The sequence below is a fragment of the Cherax quadricarinatus genome, chromosome 54 (assembly GCF_038502225.1).
Source record: "Cherax quadricarinatus isolate ZL_2023a chromosome 54, ASM3850222v1, whole genome shotgun sequence".
Taxonomy (NCBI): domain Eukaryota; kingdom Metazoa; phylum Arthropoda; class Malacostraca; order Decapoda; family Parastacidae; genus Cherax; species Cherax quadricarinatus.
Genome location: NC_091345.1, coordinates 4759945 through 4787831, shown reverse-complemented (window position 1 = coordinate 4787831; position 27887 = coordinate 4759945). Strand labels below are relative to the sequence as shown.

At 40.6% G+C, this 27887-nt stretch overlaps 1 protein-coding gene across 1 annotated transcript in view; it reads left to right on the top strand.

Moving 5' to 3' along the window:
* Positions 1–2399: 2399 nt before the first annotated feature.
* LOC138854301 (neuronal acetylcholine receptor subunit alpha-10-like) overlaps positions 2400–27887 on the top strand; it is a 287750-nt gene continuing 262262 nt past the window's right edge. The window contains exon 1 of the mRNA XM_070096542.1: positions 2400–4202. The gene's annotated coding sequence lies outside the window, so the exon portion shown is untranslated. The remainder of the gene's footprint in view (positions 4203–27887) is intronic.

The following is a 27887-nucleotide window of genomic DNA, read 5'->3' as shown; positions in this document are numbered from 1 at the left end:
ATATATATATATATATATATATATATATATATATATATATATATATATATATATATATATATATATATATATATAATAAGGAACGTTCAGAAATGAACACTGGATAATGCGCAGGAAAACCAACAACTACTTAAAATTAGGGCATGTGTACTTTATTCTGCCATTCCTTAGATCATGAGAATATCAGACAGTGGTCACTGAGTCAGTGTGACAGTGTAATGAGTAACAGTGCTGCTGAATAATCTCTGTTTTATTTATATCGAAAGGAATTTATTTTGGCATTATTTTTACTGAAGTCACTCTTACGTCCTGGCACTGCTGTTGATGTGACTTGCATTGATGAGATAATTTAAGCTTCACAACTTCTATATAATTCATCACAGAGTACGTAAATGTCTTTATTATATGAGATGACTTTATTATATGAAGCGCTAAATCCGAGTGGGTCATTCATCGTAGAGTGGTAGAAGCTCGATGCTATGACCGCAAGTCACTAGACAGTCAATTCTACTCTGGCAGTCAGTCTTGCCGGTTACACGGCATAAAGATGCACTCCATCATGAATTTTGTATGTGTAGTAATGCCGCTGTAAAGTACTATGATGATGAACGAGGAAGACACATGTTCAACAGTTGGGTGATGGACTGATTACATTGTCTTCACAACTCGACTGCTTCTGCTGACTTCTCTACTCGACTGAGGAAGCCTCCTGTATAGGTGAACGTCTAGGAATAGAGATGCCTAACTGTTGCATATGTGTCTTATTTATCCACTTGTCTATATTGTATACCATTATCATATTCATCCAGTTGGGTGTCTTTATTGTTAGAACGTTTCGCCAGTCGAATGCAGAGAAGAATAAATATGAAAACAGTATTGGAGGGGTAAAGATGTTATCAGTCCATCAGCTTCGTATTATCAGTTTTTGAGGCGGTCAGTCCCTCTGCTTGGAGAAGAGTTCAGTTTCATAGTATGGAACAATATGAAACGGGGACAGTCATAGTCTCAGTAAAAAAGAGAGCGGGGTACAGACGAAGAATAGCACTGGAGAGCAGTGTCAGAGCAGTGTCTTAAGTCGTAAAAATAATGCCAGGGCTTAACCCAGCAGCGGTGCGCCGAGGGCAAGAGACGAGGATATCACAGGCTAGGACAGCACAGGCGAGGAGAACACAGACTAGGATAACACAGGCGAGGATAACACAGGCTAGGACAACACAGGCTAGGACAACACAGGCTAGGGCAACACAGACTAGGACAACACAGGCGATGACAACACGGATGAGAGCAGCACAGCAGTGATGATGGTGACAGGCGCTGTAGCTTAGCAGGGTATTTCACAAGGCTGTGGAGTGGCGATATGGAAACTTGTTCATGGTTGAAGGGTTGAGGATCCATTTATGAGGCTTATGAAGGTGGTTGGTATAGGTCTGAGGGGATGCCATTCTTGTTGACGTGTGTTTTAATGAAATCAAGTACTTGGTTAGTTGAGATGTAGGGAGGACCGCAAGCTAATTTTACTGTACAACTGCAGTCTTGTGTGTAGTTCCCTGGAGTATATGATGTTACTATAGGAGAGGTTTTCTTTCGTTTCAAGTCCGGAGAAATGGTCATTAGCCTTTTCGTTATCTAGGCTAGCGATGACAGGTTTTTAAATTCATTTTGCTAGTGGGTAACGGCTCACGAAGCCTTTGGCCTCTTCAGCCGTTGTATTTCTGGGAGTGAGGTGTCAGTAGTGGTACTGGGTAGACAGTCGTGGAATTTTGTAGTCCTGGGACTGAAGGGCCAGTAGTGGATGCAGACATGGTACGGTACATTCTTCATGAGTATTTGAAGAATGCACCAGGTAATTTTCTTATTTCTACAAGAAATCGTTGGCTGATGTTAAATAATTGTTTTACAGGTTACTCAGACGTGAAAATCCCAACACAGGCTTGAACAGCTCGTAACCAGAAAAACTTCAAACACAGACTGAAGACATATCTTTGTTTCTGATTCAGGCGCACTCAACCTCCGCAAAATGTTGACTCATCTGCTACAACACAGATTTGGATCAGGACCTGGACTGAAGACTGAGACAAAGCCTGTGGTGGTGGACGTAGGTGGTGAAAACGTCCCAGCGTGACGCAGAAAGAGTTAATCAATGAGGGATCTCACATTGTGCTTACTTGAAAATCTGATGTGTGTACATAAGTCATTATGAAGGAAGTTATGATACAGATAAGAGAATATAGCACAAGGAAATGAGAGAGATGTGGTGTAGTGGGTAATCACTGATGCATCAGCCAAATGCTGCGCTTGTCACTGACCTTCCTCAACAGGTTATCAAATATTAAGAGAAAACAAGAGTTTCTTAAGGGAAGCGTTATTGTTTTTAGTGCTGCTGGTGACTCGTGGCAGTGCGTTGAGTGGCTGGGGCGAGAATCTGTGTGCAGGTCCTACCTCAGTCCTCGTCTGATCGGTGCCTCGCGCGAGTACCTCCCTCCCACCGTCCCCCACAACCTCCTGTCACTCTGTATTGCTGTCTTCCCATTGCCTCACTGTTGTGTGTATCCTAGAAGCTGTTTAGTGTTCTACACCTGTCGTTCTTTTTTGTTTGCTGTCGATGCATTTTAGCGAGTGTTTCGGTATTTAGAGAATTCTGGGCTTTCAACGTGTTGTTAAGACAGCACTGCTCAGTAAGTTAAGAAAATATAGTAAAAAAAAAAAAACAGTAATAATAATCATTATCTAAACAATTTCATTGCAAGAAGATACAGCTTCCTAGTTATGACTTAACGTATTTACGTATTAAAAATAACAATAATAACTTTGAAAGAAGACACCAAAGTCATGTACTTACCAAATTTACCTACTGCAGTTAACTCTGTCAATGCAAAGTGTTAAGGAGGCTTCACAAAAATTAGTGTGTGAGGTGTGTGTGGGAGAGATGCGTGCGGCAGGGTAATGGACCTTCCCTCTACAACATGACAGCTATACATACAACAGAACTGCAGGCACGACTTGTGTGGTTCTCTTTAGCCTGTGAAATATATTTTACCTTGGTAGATCTGACCTGAAGGAAAGGACATCAGTTGTTAGTCGAGCTCAATACAAAGTACCGATACATATTTAGTACGCAGATAGACTCGACAAGTTAACACTTTCCCTGGATATAATTACATACAAAAACTGCGGTTCTGTAAACTCATGTAATCTTGAAGAATCCACCCTGAAACAAAAGCCGCAAATCAATAGCTGTCAGAGAGTTTAGGGGCTGAAAATCTCAAGAATATATCTATCAATGCGAAGTGATTAAATAAACAGACATTAGCCGGCGAGGAGCAATAGTCTAAAACACCTGACGAGTCAGCTGGAACTTGTGCAACATTAAGAATTTTGTCTCTGTTGAGGGCCTGTTCTTCAGGTCCAGGGTTGTGTAATAAATTCCAAACCTGCTCCTCTCATTTATGGGCAGCATTATAAATTGAGATTCTATTCAGGGAAATGTTTTTACGACTTCAAGAGCTAGCCTCCTAGTTAAGACCTTCACAAAGAACTGAAGAACTACAGAAAGGATTCAAGGCGTACAGCAGAGATTTAAGACTTTAATCAAATAAAATATATTTCTTTGGATTAGACAGCTTATAACTGGTGCTATAAGACTTACCCTTTGACTTCCTTCGAATTTCAAGTCTCAAATACATGTTGAAGACCAAATACGTTGTTTTGAAAACTACGATATATATTAAAGACCTGTTCTAGATTTATAACCTCATTCACGGATCCAAGACTTAATGGATGGTTTTAAGACCAGCTTCATGAATTCTAGTCTTTATTAAATTACGGCTTACTTTACGGATTAAAGATAAATCTCAAAGCATTAAAAGTCTGCTTTGCGATCTCTAAGCTAATATAGTGTATTCAGGAATTAATCGTGGTAATTATAATGCTTAGCAAATTGCAAGCTTGAAACAGAGTCCAGGGCCCGCAAATCCTGTGCATATTTTGTGAACCTAGAGAGCCTTGTCCTCAGAGCTCTAGAGCAAACCTCTGCTAACTAAAATTTCCCCTAGCTTAATGATCAACATTGTGTGGAAGATACAGTTGCGCGGATGATGCTTCCCACACGCCCATATCAACCCACAACACGCCCATACCCGCCCACAACACGCCCATACCAGCCCACAACACCCCCACTGACACACACCTAAAAAGGTGTACTGGTGAGTATTGCAATATGAACTTCTTCTTCATATGCGTCGAGTGGAACTCTATGTAAATTTTCTGTATTCTTGTTTTAAAAAAAAATAAAAAATAAAACATTGTATGAACATAAATATGCTAAACAGTATCAATAATAGTTATATTTGAGAATGTTGAAAAAATGTATTATTGTTTACATTTCAAAAATTATATAACGTAGACATTTTTTGTCAACCATATTTACTCCCAGTGAAAAATTGTACATTTGCAAAGCTCAGCAATTGTAAGATCTTGGCCAGACAGTAATGTGTCGTCCCCAGGAGATCGGAAAAAAACATGGTCTGTGAAGGAAGAGAATCAAGTGTTCTGAAAGAGCAATTAGGTTCATATTCGTGTAAGCAACAGAAACCCAAGGTCTGTCACCTTCCTCGTCTAGTGTCTTAGTGTAACGAGCCTAGCATCCTAGTTCCCGTCCAGCCTCTGTTTATATGGTCCCCTCAAGGAAGGTTCCTTGACGTTGGTGAGGGGCTCTTGATTTAGGGAATTGGATCTGTGCTCCAGTTTCCCAAATTAAGCCTGAATGCCTTCCACATCACCCCCCAGGCGCTGTATAATCCTCTGGGTTTAGCGCTTCCCTCTTGATTATAATAATAATATTTATATGGTCCTGACTGGTCGCAGGTTCACTACTGTAAAACTCAGCTACGAGACTTACAATTAGGAATGTTTCTCAAATATCACTTTTGCTTCATGTTTGAGTCAAGAAACGTTTCAACCATTTCATACGATACATCAGTCATTGAAGACTGATGCCGTTCACGATTGTTTTATTTAAGTACAGCGTCTGAGGACAGATATTCAAATTCGATGTAGGAGCCCATCACCAGCAGCAACGAAATATAATGCAGTAATGTAAAAATAAAATGCTATACGATTTCGATATTAAAAGCGACTAAATGTCACCTCTACCAAAGCTGTTATATTTAGACCTATTATATTTGCTTTAAATTAGAATGTTAGGTTAGAACATACGAATGGAGGAACACCGCTGCAGGCCTACTGACCCTTACAAGGCATGTCCTTATCAAAACCACCTATGTATTTGTTACACTTGGTTGCGTAAGAGACCTATAAATTACATTTTAACCACAATTAGGCAAACTGCAAAAACTGGGTTGCAACGAGGTGGCTCAGCAAACAAATGGGAAATACTGATTTCTGACCCTGTATTTATCTCGTTGCGAGAACTGACTGCTGTTAAACTGGCCTAGTATGGCCCATGATCCTTTGGGCTTACGCAGGTCCCACTCTGCTTCACTCTTAGACATTACAGAAGTAAAATGCATATAACACTCATCAAATTTGGGCTTAGTGAATACTGATTTTTTTATATTTTGTTTTGTTAGACGAAGCTCTACTCGAACGAAATGTTGCCATAATAAACACATATTCTGCAGCGTTTGTTTTTTCTTCACTGTTATCAAAGAACGCCATTTTGATGCATGTTTTGTTTAAACTGATAAGAAAGCTTCACTTACAACCAGTGACATGACAAAATCAGCCAGGGTTAACAGAGACACAAGAAAATTATCCAGACGACACCCGAGTGTGACAAGATGTTCATAATGATGAATATGTCTTATTTTTGGAGGGTGAGTGAGCCAGCAGCCGAGCAACAATACATCTGATTTAGCGCTTAGTTTTGATGATGATAATAATAATAATGTGGAAAATTAAAATTACCTGGATGAACCTCATGAGATACATACCAGTAATTTGTAACAAAGATAATTAGTTCTTATCAGTTACAGACATGTAGGAATTTTAGGACATCCTAGGTCGCGAAAAATGTCCCCCTTCGAATGCCTACTACTCTCATATTTCCACAAGTCACTCTGGACCTATATTAATTCCAAATGAAATACATCACCAGTAATTCTGGTAAACTATTAATATAAATTATATGGACTGTATGTTAAATTGCGTTAATGAATACACAAATAACCCGCACATAAAAGAGAGAAGCTTACGACGACGTTTCGGTCCGACTTGGACCATTGACAAAGTCAGTGTGACTTTGTCAATGGTCCAAGTCGGACCGAAACGTCGTCGTAAGCTTCTCTCTTTTATGTGCGGGTTATTTGTGTATCGTTCCAGTCACGGTATTGTGCCTTTTTGTTATTTATTTGCGTTAATGAATACATATATTTATATATCAGAATTTATATTAATAACACTCACCAATTTGTTACTCACCAATTTGTCTGGAGATTACTTGGTGTGTCATACGCAACCCCCTGCCTAAAATATGAAGAAACTACTGGCCAGAAATTTCAACATATAAAGACATTACTTATCTGGGGGGTGGTGTACTTATTTTCTCTTTTCCCATCTAATTTCGGAGTCCTGTCCAATTGTTGGTTTCTCACATTCTGCAGGACTGCACCTACAACAATTTCTGCTCGTATTTGAGAGGTTTCAAATACAATTTAACCTCCAGAGCGACGAAAACTCTTCCGATTTTTACTAACGTCTGTCTTACCCAGTTCAAAATATGGCGTCTCCCTCTCGAAGCGACGCTAACACTCGCTGGTTCCTTTTTTATTCACAAATTAATTTTTATTAGCTACAATATGTTTCACTAATTTACATGCAAAATACACTGTATTTTCGAAATATATATAATATTTTCCACAAATAATAACACATCTAGGACTCTAAATCTGGACTAGCTAGTTCTGCTAGGCTCAGCATTCTAATGCTCTGTCGTAATACTTAGAATTGTGTAAACTCGGGAAAATATTTAATTGAAGAAATCATTACCATTAAGGAAGAAGAATACAGACACTAAGGAAACATTGTGACAAAACCTTTGAGTAATCACATGATAAGAATTTGAAAAATAATATAAGCAAAACCATGAATTATTGTAAGTTCAGTACTGCACTAGCCACAGTTGGTTTTCTCGTCAAAACAATACTGGAGGAAACTTTTAAGGAATCTCACAAAAGATATAGATGATACAAGCATATTCTTTGATGGTAGCATTCTCAAAGAAGGTTGATGGTAGCATTCTCAAAGAAGGTTGATGGTAGCATTCTCAAAGGTTGATGGTAGCATTCTCAAAGGTTGATGGTAGCATTCTCAAAGGTTGATGGTAGCATTCTCAAAGGTTGATGGTAGCATTCTCAGAGAAGGTTGATGGTAGCATTCTCAAAGGTTGATTGTAGCATTCTCAAAGGTTGATGGTAGTATTCTCAAAGGTTGATGGCAGCATTCTCAAAGAAGGTTGATGGTAGTATTCTCAAAGGAGGTTGATGGTAGCATTCTCAAAGAAGGTTGATGGTAGCATTCTCAAAGAAGGTTGATGGTAGTATTCTCAAAGGTTGATGGTAGCAAATAACAAAAAAAGCACAATACCGTGACTGGAACGATACACAAATAACCCGCACATAGAAGAGAGGAGCTTACGACGAAGTTTCGGTCCGACGTTTCGGTGTGACTTTGTAAATGGCCCAAGTTGGACCGAAAGTCGTCGTAAGCTCCTCTCTTCTATGTGCGGGTTATTTATGTATTGATGGTAGCAGTCTCAGAGAAGGTTGTAATGCCATATTCTTCAGTTTGAAAAATGTCGCCTCCGTTTTTAAGCAAACATGTAATTAAATATATTTAGGCATGTAACAACAAGTAGACCCCATTGTTAAGATAGACATGCATAGCATATCATTAGAGCAACGGAGACAGCAAGATGATGTGACAGATGATGCTGATGACCCAGGTAATTATACACTCTAAGGAGAAACAGGTATAGACGAAAAGTGATATCGTTCGTAAAAAGGGCCAAACTTACAAAGGATACGACATAATTCTGTTTAAAACCAAAGCCAAACAAAATACATCACCTAATGATAAAACTGTTTTATCTAGTTCGGTCTAGTGAAGATTTCACAAGATCAGGTAAATACAGAAAAACCCTTATCAGAAAACAGGACGCATTTGGTCAGTTCATTCCAGACGATGTACGTAAAGTGATACTGGAACCGAAGTAGAACCAAAAAGAATCAGATTCCAGAATGGTCCTCTTCTGTAACTGTAGCGGAGATACGACTGAGTTCGAGAGAGAGAGAGAGAGAGAGGTTGCTAACTTCAACATATTCTGGATTCTGCTATATGACTTGCAGAATTTTTTTATGAAAAAAACACAGCAACAAAAAAGCTTGTTTTAAATTTCCCAACAATCGCAAGATGAGCAACCGTACAGTCAGCGTTACTAGGTTTACTCTGTGCTCACCGGTTACTATTCTGAGTGTTATGAAAGTTCGGAGAAACGTCAGAAAACCGATGTTGAAATCTGCGTTCAGTAAAGCATTTCAGTAAATGGAAAAGACGTGAAATGAGATGTAACATTCGATTTTGGATAGTGAGTATTTCACATGTACTATGTGATATGTGAAAATCTCGTCTCTGCATGTTTCTCTTAATAACAAAATAATGTCATAATGCGCGTAAAATTCAGAGCAGACACAAATACAAGAATGTATTTGTATTTTTTTTTATATTGTAACGATGATTATGTTGATGTTCCTGTTATCTGTACAGCAAAGAACTGTAGTCTTTCAACACTGTATAAGTAAAAATAAACACATTCAGATAATTATACAATAATCTGTATTAATGTAGAGGTAAGGATCTTGCCAGGAAAGATTCGAGAAAAGTACGAAGGAGATTTTTAATGTAGAAGGTTCGAACATCCAGCATTTAGCAGCTATATGAGCGCGTTAGATACGAGCGAATGGAAACGATTGCTTTTGATGGCGTTGCGTGCTGTTGGAGTGTAAAAATAATAACATTTATGAAGGGATTCAAGGAAACCACTTAGCAAGACATGAATGAGTCCTGGAGGTGGGAAGTACAGTGCCTGCACTCCAGAGGAGTGGGGATGTTGCAGCACACAGGGTTATCTGAGCTGTGATATCAGCTTACTTCTGGCAAGACAGCGAGTGGATGTATAGTGGGGAATGTGTTTCCGCTTCTTTGGGTTAACCTTCCTCGGTGGAAGACGGCCAGAGTGTTAAAAAATAATATTCTCGCATAAATATTCCGCCCATTAACATTTTCCCTGGAGGTGTATTTTGGTAGTTGGATTTTAGCTGCATCCCACAGCTAGATTTTTAAAGAAGAAAACGTAATATATACAAATTGTAACTAAGAAATGTTGGCATTATATTAAAACAAATTAATATTAACCGATAACACCAGTCGTATTTGGCTATTTATAAATATAAATAATTCCTATAGATGTAATCCTAATTTACTGTTGACGGAGAGGCTATTTTAGGTGGACCTTTCCCTGCCCAGTTACATTAAACATGAAACCTGTTAATTCAAATCCTTAAAATAAACTTGAAAGCTCCATCCACAGGACTTTAACTTTCGTGTTATAGATTATAAAATATTCATGTATATATATTTTTAGAGCTGTTGCCACAGTATTGTTCAGAAAAGATTTCGTATAATGGATTATAAGTTTCGAGAGTGTGAACTGTGTGTAATGTTCACACTGATGTTGTTACTGTAGTCTAATTAACATTTTGATGTTGCAGTAGTTGGTATTGCATATTATTGTTGTTGCAGAAGCTCACCTAATATGTGGATGTCGTTCAATAGCCTGCTTAACAAAGTGATGTCCTTCAATAGACTACTTGGAAATAAATGGTGTAAAATACCGACACAATGGAAATATAAACACTTAAGCAGTATAATGTGATCCTTTATTGACAACGTTTCGCCCACGCAGTGGGCTTGATCAAGTCACCAAGAGATCTGTTTGTGACCTGATAAAGCCCACAGCGTGGGCGAAACGTTGTCAATAAAGGATCACATTATACTGCTTAAGTGTTTATATTTTCAATAGACTACTTAACAAAGTGATGTCGTTCCAATGATACACTTACCATTCTGATGTTCCAGTGATACACTTACCATTCTGATGTTCCAGTGGTACACTTACCATTCTGATGTTCCAGTGATACACTTACCATTCTGATGTTCCAGTGATACACTTACCATTCTGATGTTCCAGTGATACACTTACCATTCTGATGTTCCAGTGATACACTTACCATTCTGATGTTCCAGTGATACACTTACCATTCTGATGTTCCAGTGATACACTTACCATTCTGATGTTCCAGTGATACACTTACCATTCTGATGTTCCATTGATACACTTACCATTCTGATGTTCCATTGATACACTTACCATTCTGATGTTCCAGTGATACACTTACCATTCTGATGTTTCAGTGATACACTTACCATTCTGATGTTCCAGTGATACACTTACCATTCTGATGTTCCAGTGATACACTTACCATTCTGATGTTCCAGTGATACACTTACCATTCTGATGTTCCAGTGATACACTTACCATTCTGATGTTCCAGTGATACACTTACCATTCTGATGTTCCAGTGATACACTTACCATTCTGATGTTCCAGTGGTACACTTACCATGCTGATGTTCCAGTGATACACTTACCATTCTGATGTTCCAGTGATACACTTACCATTCTGATGTTCCAGTGATACACTTACCATTCTGATGTTCGAGTAAGTCACTTTATATTAAAATGTGTTATCTGAAGTTATCGAATTCAATCTCCCTTTAAATACTTTCTGGTTAATGGAAGTAATCAATCTTTGTCTAGTGTGGAATACTTAACTGAGTGAGAGAGAGTGTACTCACCTATATGTGGTTGCAGGGGTCGAATGATAGCTCCTGGCCTCACCTCTTTGCTGTGTGTGTGTGTGTGTGTGTGTGTGTGTGTGTGTGTGTGTGTGTGTGTGTGTGTGTGTGTGTGTGTGTATGTGTGTGTGTGTGTGTGTGTGTGGAACGATATCGTTCCAGACCATGGAGCTAAACTCTTCTCCAGGCTGAGGGACTGACCACCTCAAATACTTTTTCTCCAAGGTTGATGGACTGATTACATCATCCTTATTTCATTACTACTGCTCACTTTGTATCTGACTGAAGAAGCTTACAGTGTAGGCGAAACGTTTCATCAATAAAGATACGCAACTGTCGCACATGTGTGTGGTACTGTGTCAAATGTTTTCTTTCCGTCGAGAAAGATACATTCTATTTAGCCCTTCCTCTCTGGCTCTATTTCATAAGAACGTCAGAAAGGAGGAGCACTGCAGCAGGTGCACTGGCCCATGCTAGGCAGGTCCAAGTAACATCAGCTTTTATGTGATGTAAATCTAGTAAACTTATGATCCTATATTAACTATCTCTGAACCTCCATCTGATTTTCTGTACGTTCAGTCTTTTAATATCCGAGGAGACAACCATTCTGTTTCTAGTACTTTTCTCACATCTACATTTCTGAGGGATCCTCAGGCTTTCTATTTTGTTGTTGAAATTTCTTCTAAACTTCGCTCTTCATGCTTTTCTCCACCTCTTGGTATCTTCTCCGGGAAAGACTTTTTCCAGCCTTCTAATTACTCCTTCGTATCCTGCCCTGTTATCTTTTCTTAGTTATCTTACTCATTTTTTAGCTTTATTAATTAGTATCTTAATGTCATTTTCTATCTTACGTTCTTATACAGCCGTATAAACAGTGTTTTATCCTTTGCTGCTATGTCATTTTTGAATTTTTTTTTGTCTATTTCTTGAGCATTTCCTAGATTTTCTACTTAGTTTCCGTTTTTTCTTGGCTATTCTCATTTTTATCGGTATGACTCCATGTTCCTTTTACTCGTAGCCTTTGTTTTATAAATTTTCCACGCCTATAGCTATTATCCTTGATTTAGCTGTTGTAGTTTTATAACTGTAATTTAAGCGCGCGTCTGGCAAGAAAGTGATGGAGTGAACGATGATGAAAATTTTTCTTTTTCTGGCCACCCTGCCTTGGTAGGAGACGGCCGACTTGTTAATAAATAATAAATAAATAATTTTTGCGTTCTCATACATTATAATAAGGTATGAGAAAACTGCCTATTAGAATGAGTCTGATTAGTTGAAACAAACACCACAAACGATGTAATCAATTCAGTCTGCCAACTCATTCCTGAAAAAAAAAAACAGATACCTCTGTACACCTACTGGCCACCATATGGCCACCAGATGGTTCTGATTACTTATCTTTACCAAGTAAGTCCTCCATACTGGTTCTCAAGAGCCTCGATGGGTTGACACGACCACTCATCATCAGTGAAAGCAGCGACCCTCTCTCCAGGGAGCCAGAGACAGGTCACCATCCGGCGAAAATCCTTGCCGGTACCAGCATCCTGGCAAGCTTTCAACCACCGTCAGATTACCTGTGCTTACAGCTGGCAAAGAAAATGACAAAACTTGTGGCTGTTCTTGTGCGTGCCAAATAGATATAAAACGTATTCAATACAGGCAACACTTTAAAATAGTAGTCATGTATATATAGAAAAAACTTGTTTTCGTTTTAATAGATGTTGTTAACATCATATTATCACTTTCCCAGCAGTATATCAGTTGTAGTCCCGAGAATGAAGGTCGTTCTTGTCTTCTTGTTGATGGATGGCTCTGTGTCCGGGAACCGATATCAAGGCAACTAGAAAGTCATTTTTCCTTATAATTGCCTTCGTTTCCTGATAGGCAGTGGGGTCCATTCGTGGAAGAAATCGTTCTAATTTCAAATAATTGCACTACAATCATTGAAGTTCAATGGATTTTATCCTGGAATGTCTTTTCAATCCCTCCTCCAATTGTTCTAATGAGGGAAGAACTCTAAGCTCAACTCTGACCGCGAAATTGTGCTGTTGTTTTCCACCAAGGGAAGTAATTTTTTTTTATTTAACAAAATACAAGTGTGATAGTCTTTGTAGGCGAAGAGGTCCATTACCAAGATAATGGATGTATATAATGACTTGTGTCTGGCACTTCTTGCTCTCCCTCTCACTGCTTGAGGAATACTACCACGGCTATCTTGTTTTGTAATATATATTTATATTTAATATTGTATATCTTTATGAAGAAATTACACAGGTTACGGAACGAGCATCTGTTGGATAAAGTTTTGTTCAGTGAAGATAAAGCTCTTACGCAGAGTGAAATGTTGTTCCAATAAAATATTGTTCTGTAATGAGTTATTTCTTCACTGTTGTTGACACTACGCTATTTATATTCACACTGTTTTTGAACTACTGTGTTCAACATTTCTTCTAGTTTCGTACATTTTTATATTCCTTTATCTTTCTTCTCGGTTTCTCTCACAATTGTTTGCAGTAACGTTTATTTTTTTTTGTTTAACGTTCTATTCTTGCTTTAGTCTCCCCCTCCCCTCTGTTAACTGTGTGTAACTGCTGTTCCGGCCACTCATGTGACTTGAGTCATGACTATTAACCTATGTTCTGCAGTGTTATGTGTCGCCACGTGACAGTGCCTTGAGTAAACACTGATAGGACGGCACCAGTCTGAGAGACTGTTACAACCCGGTATATTTGAGGCAGCAGTCTGGAAGACTGTCATAGCTTATACATACATACATACATACATACATACATACATATATATATATATATATATATATATATATATATATATATATATATATATATATATATTATTTTTATTATTATCACACCGGCCGATTCCCACCAAGGCAGGGTGGCCCGAAAAAGAAAAACTTTCACCATCATTCACTCCATCACTGTCTTGCCAGAAGGGTGCTTTACACTACAGTTTTTAAACTGCAACATTAACACCCCTCCTTCAGAGTGCAGGCACTGTACTTCCCATCTCCAGGACTCAAGTCCGGCCTGCCGGTTTCCCTGAATCCCTTCATAAATGTTACTTTGCTCACACTCCAACAGCACGTCAAGTATTAAATATATATATATTATATATATATAATATATATATATATATAATATATATAATATATATATATATATATATATATATATATATATATATATATATATATATATATATATATATATATATATATATATATATATATATATATATATATATATATATATATATATATATATATATATATATATATATATATATATATATATATATATATATATATATATATATATATATATATATATATATATATATATATATATATATATATATATATATATATATATATATATATATATATATATATATATATATATATATATATATATATATATATATATATATATATATATATATATATATATATATTTACGTAATTTTTACAGATATATTTTTTATCAAGGAATTGTAAAAATAAGACAGCGGAAGACTTATATTCATTGGTTAGCATAAGCTAACTTAAACTAACCAAAATTAACTAAATTTAGTTTAACTAGACGTGTTCGGTACCTGCGCGATCCAAGAAAGGTGTTCCTATCCGTTAAGCTCAGCCCTATCCACCTAAATGCACGCAACATAATTAATACAGAGTGCATTGTAGGTTTCTGTCCCAGCATTCTAATCAGAACTGAAAGATTTGAATCCAGTCTGAAGAGGCATTCCCAAGAAATTAGTGTTTGTAAATTAGCACAGATTTAGTCGAAATGTTGAGAAAACTGAAGAACAAAGACATAACAATAAATTAAAAAAATAACCTTGCAAAAACAGAGACAAAATGTATTACGATATTTTAATTACAAAAAAAAAGAAAAAAAAAACAAGTAGATAGATATGGACCGAGGAATGAATAGGAAGCAACGAGGGCTGAGTGAGACACAAAAGCTGAGAAAAATGGGAAGTAAAAAGCAGCTGTGAATGGTATTGGTTGTGAGAGAGAGAGAGAGAGAGAGAGAGATGTGAGTAGATAAGAAAAAGGAGAGTGGAAAGTTGTGAATAGTTAAAAAGAAAGCATTGATTGAAAGGGAAAAAGAAGGAGGGAGGAGGAAAAGAGAATAAAATATTAGAAACAAGAGTGGCAGATTAAGTTAGGTTAAGTTACATTAGTTTAGGTAAGGATCGTCAGGAAAAAAGACAAGTGTGTTTGCTGACGCGGATCTTGATCATATGATGACCCGCAGCTAGATCTTTTAGTCATCTGACCGAAGCCTTCCACTGGCTTACCCCTCCACCCCTTCAAAAATAAAAGTTATATTTCAGTAGTAGAAAATACTGACATATAAAAACGAAAAGACCAGACACAGAGGTGCTTAAACCACTTCTGTCCGGAAAATTAGAAAAAAAAATAAATGTATAATAGGTTTTAAGTCTCTTGCGCCTTCAACTTCCAGAAAATTATTGAAACATAAATTTTTGTCTTTATTCTGGGTCAATGACTTTCATTTGCATAAACTTTTATTATTCTTTTGTTAATATTGTGTAAGTTTTATCTGTCACTTTATATTATTAAAAAAACTAAGCAAGTGTTCAACCAGGACTCACAAAATGATTAAGATAAAATTGAAATAATTTTTTGTTTTAAGATACGACAAACAAATTTTATGAATTTTTTTTATGACAAACACTGAGTTGTTTAGCCCAAGTTGTTGTTGTTATTATTATTATTATTATTATTATTATTATTATTATTATTATTATTATTATTATTATTATTATTATTATTATTATTATGAATAGTAGTAGTAGTAGTAGTAATAGTAGCAATAGTAGTAATAGTAGTAGTAGTAGTATCATTGCTATTATCATTGTACTTGTACTCTTTAAATAAATAATTCACTGTAGCGGCTATTATTGCTGCTGCTATTACAGCTGCTGTTATTATTATGTTGCTACTATTATTGCAGCTGCTACTGCTGCTATTGATTCTGCTATTACCATTATTACTGCTCCTGTTGCTGCTGCCTTCTCTTCCTCCTGCTCTACCTTCAGTCTCCTACTTCCTCCTGCCTTCCCTTCAATCCTTCCTTCCTCCCTCCCTACGTTCACGGTCCTTTCCTCCTTTCAACCCTCCTTTCCTCATTGCATCCACAATTCTATCTTTATCATTGTCTCGGGTCACGTCAAGTTCAACTGGCGAGCAATTAGTGAGACTCTTGCAGCAGGTTGCTCTCGAATGTCAATAAAGCATTTCTTCTCTCTTTGTACGTGTGCGTTCATGTCATGTTTATCAGGGTGTGGGGGTGTGGGGTGAAGAGTAAGAGGTTTCACTTGGCTGTGGAAGGAAGTTTGGACAGAGACAGAGAGGTGTAAGTGTGTCATGTTAAGAGTATCTTACATTTTATTCGGCGTATGTCACACGTATCCGACCAGCGAACCAGGTGCTAAAGGTTTAATGATCAGGGGCCCAGTCGTTATACCAGTACCTTGGTTCAACCAGTGCAGCGATGTGGTACACTCATGAAGCAGCTTTGGCAGACTTACCTTCACTGCTGGTCGCTGCGGTTCTCACCGTGTCTTGGGCTTTCATTTGCCTCATTGTACATAATTGTAAATACTGGACATAGGCTATATATACGCTGTAAATACCAACTTATTTTGATGAAGGAAATACATTTATTCTCTTTACTGCTTGTTTGCTCGTTCCTAAGTGGTTATCATAGTACGGCAAATTGTGCAGGCTAATCCTCTCAAGGAAGGTTCCTTGATGTTGGTGAGGGGCTCTTGATTTAGGGAATTGGATCTGTGCTCCAGTTCCCCAAATTAAGCCTGAATGCCTTCCACATCCCCCCCCCCCCAAGGCGCTGTATAATCCTCCGGGTTTAGCGCTTCCCCTTGATTATAATAATAATAATAATGTGCAGGCTTATATTCTACTCCTGTGCCCGTAATAGTAAGTTAATTTAGGTATAGATACACACAAATGCAGTTACACAAATTATCATACATAGTAACACATCTGCAAAACAACCACTGTCTGTGTACAATAGTAAACTTCCAAGCACTTGGGTGGCTGGGGCGAGAGGGTGTTGCACTTGAGTGGCTGGGATGAGAGGGGGTTGCACTTGAGTGGCTAGGATGAGAGAGGGTTGCACTTGAGTGGCTGGGATGAGAGGGGGTTGCACTTGAGTGGCTGGGATGAGAGAGGGTTGCACTTGAGTGGCTGGGATGAGAGGGGGTTGCATTGGGTGGCTGGGATGAGAGGGGGTTGCACTTGAGTGGCTGGGATGAGAGGGGGTTGCACTTGAGTGGCTGGGATGAGAGGGGGTTGCACTTGAGTGGCTGGGATGAGAGGGGGTTGCACTTGAGTGGCTGGGATGAGAGGGGGTTGCACTTGAGTGGCTGGGATGAGAGGGGGTTGCACTTGAGTGGCTGGGATGAGAGGGGGTTGCATTGGGTGGCTGGGATGAGAGGGGGTTGCACTTGAGTGGCTGGGATGAGAGGGGGTTGCATTGGGTGGCTGGGATGAGAGGGGGTTGCACTTGAGTGGCTGGGATGAGAGGGGGTTGCATTGGGTGGCTGGGATGAGAGGGGGTTGCACTTGAGTGGCTGGGATGAGAGGGGGTTTCATTGGGTGGCTGGGATGAGAGGGGGTTGCACTTGGGTGGCTGGGGTGAGGGACTGAGAAGAGTAGAGTAAAAACTGTTCTTCAAACGTTTGTTGTGATCTGAGGTTGAGACAGAAACGAACAACTGTCAGACTCTTGCCCTTATCACGGGGATCAGAGCTGGGAAAGAAATGTTGAGGAGAGTTGGCCGCTTCCTGTCCCGAGTGTGAGCTCTGGCAGGACCTCGCTGGCTGATAAGGACGATAAGGAGAGTGTGGGGCCTGGTGTGTGTTGAGACTGTGAGGATAATGAAGGATAGCGCAGGAGACACAGAGAGCAACCAAGATGATCACTGGGAGAGTGAGAGGTCCTGTACGATCACTGGCAGAGTGAGAGGTCCTGTACGATCACTGGCAGAGTGAGAGGTCCTGTACGATCACTGGGAGAGTGAGAGGTCCTGTACGATCACTGGGAGAGTGAGAGGTCCTGTACGATCACTGGGAGAGTGAGAGGTCCTGTACGATCACTGGGAGAGTGAGAGGTCCTGTTCGATCACTGGGAGGTGACAGGCGCCCTCTACAGTACTGACACTGGGAGGTGACAGGCAGCCTCTACAGTGCTGGTACTGGGAGGTGACAGGCAGCCTCGACAGTACTGGCACTGGGAGGTGACAGGCAGCCTCTACAGTACTGGCACTGGGAGGTGACAGGCAGCCTCTACAGTACTGACAGGCAGCCTCTACAGTACTGGCACTGGGAGGTGACAGGCAGCCTCTACAGTGCTGGTACTGGGAGGTGACAGGCGCCCTCTACAGTACTGGCACTGGGAGGTGACAGGCAGCCTCTACAGTACTGGCACTGGGAGGTGACAGGCAGCCTCTACAGTACTGGCACTGGGAGGTGACAGGCAGCCTCTACAGTACTGGCACTGGGAGGTGACAGGCAGCCTCTACTGTGCTGGTACTGGGAGGTGACAGGCAGCCTCTACAGTGCTGGTACTGGGAGGTGACAGGCAGCCTCTACAATACTGGCACTGGGAGGTGACAGGCAGCCTCTACAGTACTGGCACTGGGAGGTGACAGGCAGCCTCTACATTGCTGGTACTGGGGGGTGACAGGCAGCCTCTACAGTACTGGCACTGGGAGGTGACAGGCAGCCTCTACAGTACTGGCACTGGGAGGTGACAGACAGCCTCTACAGTGCTGGTACTGGGAGGTGACAGGCAGCCTCTACAGTACTGGGACTGGGAGGTGACAGGCAGCCTCTACAATACTGGCACTGGGAGGTGACAGGCAGCCTCTACAGTGCTGGTACTGGGAGGTGACAGGCGCCCTCTACAGTACTGGCACTGGGAGGTGACAGGCAGCCTCTACAGTACTGGCACTGGGAGGTGACAGGCAGCCTCTACAGTGCTGGTACTGGGAGGTGACAGGCGCCCTCTACAGTACTGGCACTGGGAGGTGACAGGCAGCCTCTACAGTGCTGGTACTGGGAGGTGACAGGCAGCCTCTACAGTGCTGGTACTGGGAGGTGACAGGCAGCCTCTACAGTACTGGCACTGGGAGGTGACAGGCAGCCTCTACAGTGCTGGTACTGGGAGGTGACAGGCAGCCTCTACAGTACTGGCACTGGGAGGTGACAGGCAGCCTCTACAGTGCTGGTACTGGGAGGTGACAGGCAGCCTCTACAGTACTAGTAAGGTACTGTAAACCTTTACGTTCACTAGGTAAGGTAAGGTAAGGGGTCCACCCACAAGTCTGGCTTAACATCCATCACACACAAACTTTTAATACTCTCACTCTCTATTATTGCACCATAATTTTATCTGCTAGATGTCGTTTTTTTATATTTATTCAATGGAATCTGTGGTATTTCTTGCTAAAATTACTCTTATTTTAAGCTTTTTTATTAATGCATGCACGAACGAGTGGGTTTTAATAAAATAATAATACTACTACAACTGGCCTGGAATCGAACCCCAGATATTTTAACACGTCTCTTGGGAAGCCCGGGAAGCCCAGGAAACATGCTAAAAAATCGTGGGTTCGATTCCCGGCCAGCCGCAGAATCATTATTTTTTTTTAATATATTGATCTTTAGATTAGTACGTATTTTTTAATATTCAAGACTGATTCAAGTGGTAAGAATGATTCTCATTGCTCAAGTTATCTTACTGATGTCCTGATATACAGATTGTGGAGGTTTTGGTTGTCCTTAACTAGGTATCTATATCGTTTGTCATCTTTAATGTGAGGTAGTGTAGTTGGGTAGCTTGTGTGTTCAGGGTGAGTGGACGGGCAATAGAGCCTCTCTATTGGCTCTGTTGAGTGACATACTTTGGCTTAGTGTTCCACAAAACCTGTGAAGCCTGGGAGATATACACTAATATTGCGGAGGGACGATTCAATTTTTGTCATCTTTGTTTCTCGCAGCGCATGTAGTTTGTTGCAGCAGCTGCAGCTCTTGATGACTGTATCACAACAGGAATGTTAGAGACTCTGTTAGTGGTTCTGGTGATTATCTTCACCCAGGTCAGGTCTCAGACCAGACCTTGTGGACTGTAAAGACAATAATGCAGAATAAAGAACTATTTGCAAGTACGTAGGTACTGCGTGCACTATACACAAAATTTTTTACAGTCTGGGAAAGCGTTAAAACCATACTGGTTAAACAGCACTTGGGAAGTGGGAGGCAGTCCAGTTCCTTGAATCAAGAACCCCTCACCAGCACCAAGATATAAGATTTTTCTTGGGTTTGTACAATATGAAGTGAACCTATTTATTCTACTTTAGTGAATAAGAATTCTTATAAACGTTGTATGAGAGACTTTACTTTAACGGGACATTTATCCGAAACTATTTTGAGACTGATATCCTTTTTACTATTACTGTTTTGATTTTTTAAGTAGATTTTTGCCGCAGACTTGAAAGTCAAAAGTTTGTTCCATGGTAGGTGAAAATGTCTTAAGTCGTTTCTTGGGCCTGAGGGCCAGCGCCTCGAGCGCTCTTGGAGGAGGAGGTTGTTTGTGGCTTGTGAAGGATAATTAAGCATCCCTCAAGGAGTACCTTCAAGTGGTTGCCTGATTTTTCATCTTCCAAATTTTCGTCTGTTACTTATTATGTTTCCTAGCCTTCCTGTGTCTTTGTCTTCTAGCCTTCCTGTGTCTTTATCTCCTAGCCTTCCTGTGTCTTTGTCTTCTAGCCTTCCTGTGTCTTTGTCTCCTAGACTTCCTGTGTCTTTGTCTTCTAGATTTCCTGTGTCTTTGTCTTCTAGCCTTCCTGTGTCTTTGTCTCCTAGACTTCCTGTGTCTTTGTCTCCTAGACTTCCTGTGTCTTTGTCTTCTAGCCTTCCTGTGTCTTTGTCTCCTAGCCTTCCTGTGTCTTTGTCTTCTAGCCTTCCTGTGTCTTTGTCTTCTAGCCTTCCTGCGTCTTGTCTTCTAGCCTTCCTGTGTCTTTGTCTTCTAGCCTTCCTGTGTCTTTGTCTTCTAGCCTTCCTGTGTCTTTGTCTCCTAGACTTCCTGTGCTTTTGTCTTCTAGCCTTCCTGTGTCTTTGTCTCCTAGGCTTCCTGTGTCTTTGTCTTCTAGCCTTCCTGTGTCTTTGTCTCCTAGGCTTCCTGTGTCTTTGTCTTCTAGCCTTCCTGTGTCTTTGTCTCCTAGACTTCCTGTGTCTTTGTCTCCTAGCCTTCCTGTGTCTTTGTCTTCTAGCCTTCTTGTGTCTTTGTCTCCTAGACTTCCTGTGTCTTTGTCTCCTAGCCTTCCTGTGTCTTTGTCTCCTAGACTTCCTGTGTCTTTGTCTTCTAGCCTTCCTGTGTCTTCGTCTCCTAGGCTTCCTGTGTCTTTGTCTTCTAGCCTTCCTGTATCTTTGTCTTCTAGCCTTCCTGTGTCTTTGTCTCCTAGGCTTCCTGTGTCTTTGTCTTCTAGCCTTCCTGTGTCTTTGTCTTCTAGCCTTCCTGTGTCTTTGTCTCCTAGCCTTCCTGTGTCTTTGTCTTCTAGCCTTCCTGTGTCTTTGTCTCCTAGCCTTCCTGTGTCCTTGTCTCCTAGCCTTCCTGTGTCCTTGTCTCCTAGCCTTCCTGTGTCTTTGTCTCCTAGCCTTCCTGTGTCCTTGTCTCCTAGCCTTCCTGTGTCCTTGTCTCCTAGCCTTCCTGTGTCTTTATCTCCTAGTCTTCCTGTGTCTTTGTCTCCTAGCCTTCCTGTGCCCTTGTCTCCTAGCCTTCCTGTGTCTTTGTCTCCTAGCCTTCCTGTGTCCTTGTCTCCTAGCCTTCCTGTGTCCTTGTCTCCTAGCCTTCCTGTGTCTTTGTCTCCTAGCCTTCCTGTGTCCTTGTCTCCTAGCCTTCCTGTGTCCTTGTCTCCTAGCCTTCCTGTGTCTTTGTCTCCTAGCCTTCCTGTGTCCTTGTCTCCTAGCCTTCCTGTGTCCTTGTCTCCTAGCCTTCCTGTGTCTTTGTCTCCTAGCCTTCCTGTGTCCTTGTCTCCTAGCCTTCCTGTGTCCTTGTCTCCTAGCCTTCCTGTGTCTTTATCTCCTAGCCTTCCTGTGTCCTTGTCTCCTAGCCTTCCTGTGTCTTTGTCTCCTAGCCTTCCTGTGTCCTTGTCTCCTAGCCTTCCTGTGTCCTTGTCTCCTAGCCTTCCTGTGTCTTTGTCTCCTAGCCTTCCTGTGTCCTTGTCTCCTAGCCTTCCTGTGTCCTTGTCTCCTAGCCTTCCTGTGTCTTTATCTCCTAGCCTTCCTGTGTCTTTGTTTCCTAGCCTTCCTGTGTCCTTGTCTCCTAGCCTTCCTGTGTCTTTATCTCCTAGCCTTCCTGTGTCTTTGTCTCCTAGCCTCCCTGTGTCCTTGTCTCCTAGCCTTCCTGTGTCTTTATCTCCTAGCCTTCCTGTGTCTTTGTCTCCTAGCCTACCTGTGTCCTTGTCTCCTAGCCTTCCTGTGTCTTTATCTCCTAGCCTTCCTGTGTCCTTGTCTCCTAGCCTTCCTGTGTCTTTATCTCCTAGCCTTCCTGTGTCCTTGTCTCCTAGCCTTCCTGTGTCCTTGTCTCCTAGCCTTCCTGTGTCTTTATCGCCTAGCCTTCCTGTGTCTTTGTCTCCTAGCCTTCCTGTGTCCTTGTCTCCTAGCCTTCCTGTGTCTTTATCTCCTAGCCTTCCTGTGTCCTTGTCTCCTAGCCTTCCTGTGTCCTTGTCTCCTAGCCTTCCTGTGTCTTTATCTCCTAGCCTTCCTGTGTCTTTGTCTCCTAGCCTACCTGTGTCCTTGTCTCCTAGCCTTCCTGTGTCTTTATCTCCTAGCCTTCCTGTGTCCTTGTCTCCTAGCCTTCCTGTGTCGTAGCCTGACTTCCGACTTTCTCTATTTTTCCACACTTCTGGCCTAATAATGGTACTGGACGGAGCGAAACTTCAATTTTTACGCTTTGTGGGTTGACTTTAAAAAACAACGACCACAACAATAATCAAGAAGGGCCCAGGTGATAGTCACTTCAGATTATAAACTACAATTTTCCCCCCAAAATGAAGAGAGCTGATTAGTAATCGTTTCGGTACATTTTGTGACCATTATCAGATCACAACAGTCGATATTATAATTTTTTCGTTCGTTATACAATACACAGCTGGTTTCCCCAGAGTGGATTCTTCTCCATTTATGACATCTGTTGTACGAACTCTAGTATTTTGTTAGGTAAAAGGACACATGTGCAACTAATGTGACATTTTATTGCGGCCATAAAATGTTACATTAGTTGCACTTGTGTCCATGTACCTGACATATTGTTGGTAATTCTGCCAACATTACTTCCAGGTTAGATGTTACAAGCAGGAGCTGATATTTTTGGATTGGTTCGCGAATTTGCTTAATATATGCACGATGAAAAGGAAGGTTAGTTGCATAGTTATTCTGTGAGCAAAACTGGGACAATAGAAATTGTAAGAAATTCATGGAAATAAATCTACTGAGTACAGAGCACAGTGTACAGTTAGTTTAATATGTTTATTATGCACCCCATACCCATCCTGTGGGCGGTAGTCAAAAGATTACAGAGGTACATAATGGGTCCAGGGACTGGGCCTCAAAGTTTTGATAGCTGAGCAAGTTACAGAGGTAATGAATTCACAATTTACAAAGGTAATGAACTCACAATTTACAAAGGTAATGAACTCCAGGTAGGTCTAGTCACAATGCACAGTGTACAGCAGAAGTATTATTGGCAGTTTAAAGAATAAAGCATAAAATAGGATTGCGAGGATATATGGTGGGTAGGATCTATAGAACAAGTGTTCATACATTGATATAAAAATTGCAAAGGATAGTTTGCAAGGATGGATTGTTGCTATTGTTATAGACAGTAGGACATTAGAAGCAGTAAATGTTTTTATACAGAGTGAGGCGCAGGTTTGGGAATGATTCATATCAACATAGTTGCTTAATATTCTTGTACGTGCGAATGTTATGGTGATGGGATGACGCACATGACTAAAAGATCGTGAGTCTCATACTAAGTAGAATCTGACTCACGAAATCGTAATGACACGATTGCAAACAAACCATACCCCGGCCGGGATTGAACCCGCGGTCAGAGAGTCTCAAAACTCCAGCCCGTCGCGTTAGCCACTAGACCAGCTAGCCACGGGCTGGAGTTTTGAGACTCTCTGACCGCGGGTTCAATCCCGGCCGGGGTATGGTAAGTAGAATCTGCCACGGTTGTTCTTTGATGATGACACAGTTCTTGGAGATTATGATGAGGAATTGCAACTGTCGATGGAGAAGTTTGGGACTGTGTAAACAGAGGAAATTAATTTTGGACAAATAAAAAAGTAATTCTGTAACAGAGAAAGAAGGCAAAAAAGGAAAATGTATCAGAGTATAGTGGAACCAACACTTTTATATGGATGTAAAACATGGTCTTTAAACACTGCAGTGAGATGAAGCTGGGTGCAGCGGAGCTGTTATGTTTGACATCAATATGTGATGTCTAAATTAAGCAGAAATTTATCGGCATTAACATTAGAAGACCATGTTGTGGGGAGTTACAAAGAGTATTAGAAGTGGAGGAGGAGTTGTGAAGATTGCTTCGTCATTTAGAAGTGATGGGGCAAAGTAGCTCATCTATCATATTTATTCTTGTTTGTTGACCAGGTCCTTTGCTTTTGTTAGTAACTATATAGTGAACAATGTTTGTTGACCAGGTCCTTTGCTTTTGTTAGTAACTATATAGTGAACAATGTTTTTAACATATTCCCGAGGCACTGTAGGAATCTGGTGGACATGGAATATGATGACATTGTTAACGAACTTAAGCATCAGAAAGCCACCGGCGGATGTTTCATGACCACGTTCGTTGAAGCTCTGTGAAAGGGGATTCCTTAGTTTGCTTAACCTTCTACAACCCGACCGTCTCTGACTTCATTTGCACTGGTTACTTCCCTCTTAAGGTTAAAGTATTTGCGCAAAACCCCCTTGCAAAGTTTCTGATGTCAGAAATATGACATCAAGTGAGAGAGTAAGAAACACGAGACCGACGAATGCCAGTCTCCAGCTGCCAAGCCGCATATCCAGTAATGACTGGGACTGCCCTCCTCCCGGCTCGACACTGAAAGGAAAGTCTATAGACTTGAGGCAACTCTGGGACCTTATCCATCGGGAGGTCTGATCAAAGACTTATCCACGGGCGCATTGCCCCCTTGAACACCCTCCAGGTGTACTCCAGGAAGGAAGATAGTTGAGTTGCTATCAGCACCAGCTCCCCTTGTGTTGTGTAATGCTCCTTTCTCCTGCACCTTACAAACTTTCCTGCTTTCTGCATCTCCCGCTCTTAATGTCATTCCATCTCAGACTTCTCTTGCTAACTCTTCATCAGATTTATCTTTAAGATCTTAAGTTAGTTTAATATGTTTATTATGCACCCCAACAGAGAGTCACTTCCTCTCTGTTGTCATGTTTCAGCACAACCAATAATTAAGTGTTGTGTAAGATGTGACATGTCATGTTTTAGACTAATGTAATCTCTGCTGCTTCCAGCTTCATCTTGCTGTAGAGAACTCCATCTATTTACCATATAATGAAAAAGTCTAGACATATTGAACTGCCCTGTTTTTGGGAAGTAGCAAATCATATTTCCTAAATATTATTTATTTTTTTTTCATATCTCCTTGCTGTAATGTCATTATATTAAATCAACCGAATTTTACGTATTATCTGGAGAAGCTTGCAAGTAAAATATGATTGTAGGTATAATGTTAATTTTTTAAGGGGTGGACGGTAAGCTAGCGGAAGGCCTCGGTCAGATGACCAAAGGTTCCAATGACGGGTCATCATATGACTAAGATCCACGTCAGGAAACTCCTGTTATTGACAAATCTTACCTACCGTTGCAGGTACAGAAGATCAATGTGACTGAGCCCAAGATTCTGGGTATATTTCTGTTGCCTTTTTTGAAGATAGTTTTGATGTTAGACGATATTCACTCTCGAGGTTTCCTTTGGTCGAGGGATATTTTTGAGCGCGTCCACGAGAAGTATTGTTAGCAGCACGCATAACTTGCCTGTTAGTTGTTTAATCATTTTAAATGATATTATATCTACTCCTGGTGCTGTATATACATGTTTAGAATACTATGTCTCTTGATTCAGTTGCTGGATGGAACTTTCTCATAGGTGTTATGTCCTCCAGAAGCTCTTAACTCAGTACCGATGCAAAGCATGTATTTATGACATATTCTGTTCTCGTAAATGTTAACTTGATACTGTCCTATACCTGGCATAAAAATACTTGAGATTATTTTTGATATTTTGTTCTCTGAGAAGAGAGGAATTGTATGAATCTGTAAGTTGCGACCCCATGGGCGTGATGCAACCACATTACCGCTGCGCCATCGGCATTAAAACACTTCTAAGTAGAACTTTTACTGAGTCTTATAATCCTACGACTGCTTTGGATTGTTTTTATGTGGGTGTGGCAGTGGCAATGTGCTTGCTCGAACAATTGCTTTCTTCTCACATTGTTACGTTTACGATGAGGTGAAATTTCAGTTTGTTCTTTGTTATTCTTTTCTCGATCTCTGTTTGGCTGATTTGATTTCCAGAATGGTTGCATTCAAAGCTCTCTTGTGGATTACATAGTCAGTGTATTTTACGTTAATTTGGTTGTCCTTTAAAGGTGAAATATTCTTTTAGTCGTTCTATTCAATTGTGTGTCATCCATCTGACCGTAATCTTGGTTTTTTTTTCTTTATCTTCCAAGGTCGCTCTTTTTAGCTTCTCCAGTGATGGATCCTTTTGATGTTTCTTCACAGCACCTCAGAGCGTTAAACCAGCGTTATATTCCTGCAGGGGATATTCTTTCAGTAATCCCTCGCTATTGTACGAGTGGCATAAACGTGTTAAGTTATAAGCACTAGGGAAGCCTTATACAGAGGACGTGTTTGCTGTTTATTTCTTAAATATCATGAAACTAGTGTCTTATTTTAAATATCAATAAAATGTTCATGGTTGACTAATTCATTTAATTAACGATGAAATGCAGTTTTCCCTACAAGTCGACTCACGTCTGGAGACATTATCTATCTTTAATGATACCCAAGTGTTGCACATGTGTCTAACCTATCAGTTCATTAGCCTCGTATATACTGCCAGTGTCAGGATCAAAGTAGACAGCTTGGAGCAGCAAGAGACAAGCTGGGGATGTAAGAAGACGTAGCCAGGTGACAGTTTAGGATGGAAATGAACATTGTAGACGTTAAGAAATATCTTAAGTTTTCATGGTAGATAAAGAGGTGGTGAAGAAGACTTTACACAGTTTCAAGATTAGATATTGTCGAGCCTTAAAGTCAACGAAGCATGAATACCGTTGATAATAATTAATGGGCAGAATGAAGAGCAATGGCATTTCTACTAAAACAACAAAATGAATGCATCTATCACCCTATTCTCTCTCTCTCTCTCTCTCTCTCTCTCTCTCTCTCTCTCTCTCTCTCACACACACAAAGCTCTCACCAAAGGTTGAGCTGAGTCTCCTGATAGTGGTGGCTCTTTGAATCGCCCAAGACATCTGCACTCAGGTAATTATGGATGAGCCCGAGGCCAAACTCTGGCTGGGAAACTTGGACGAGAGCACATGACCACAAGTGTAAGTTGCTACTGGAGGAACTGCAAGGAACAAGTGTAAGTTGCTGCTGGAGAAACTGCAAGGAACAAGTGTAAGTTGCTGCTGGAGAAACTGCAAGGAACAAGTGTAAGTTGCTGCTGGAGAAACTGCAAGGAACAAGTGTAAGTTGCTGCTGGAGAAACTGCAAGGAACAAGTGTAAGTTGCTGACGGAGAAACTGCAAGGAACAAGTGTAAGT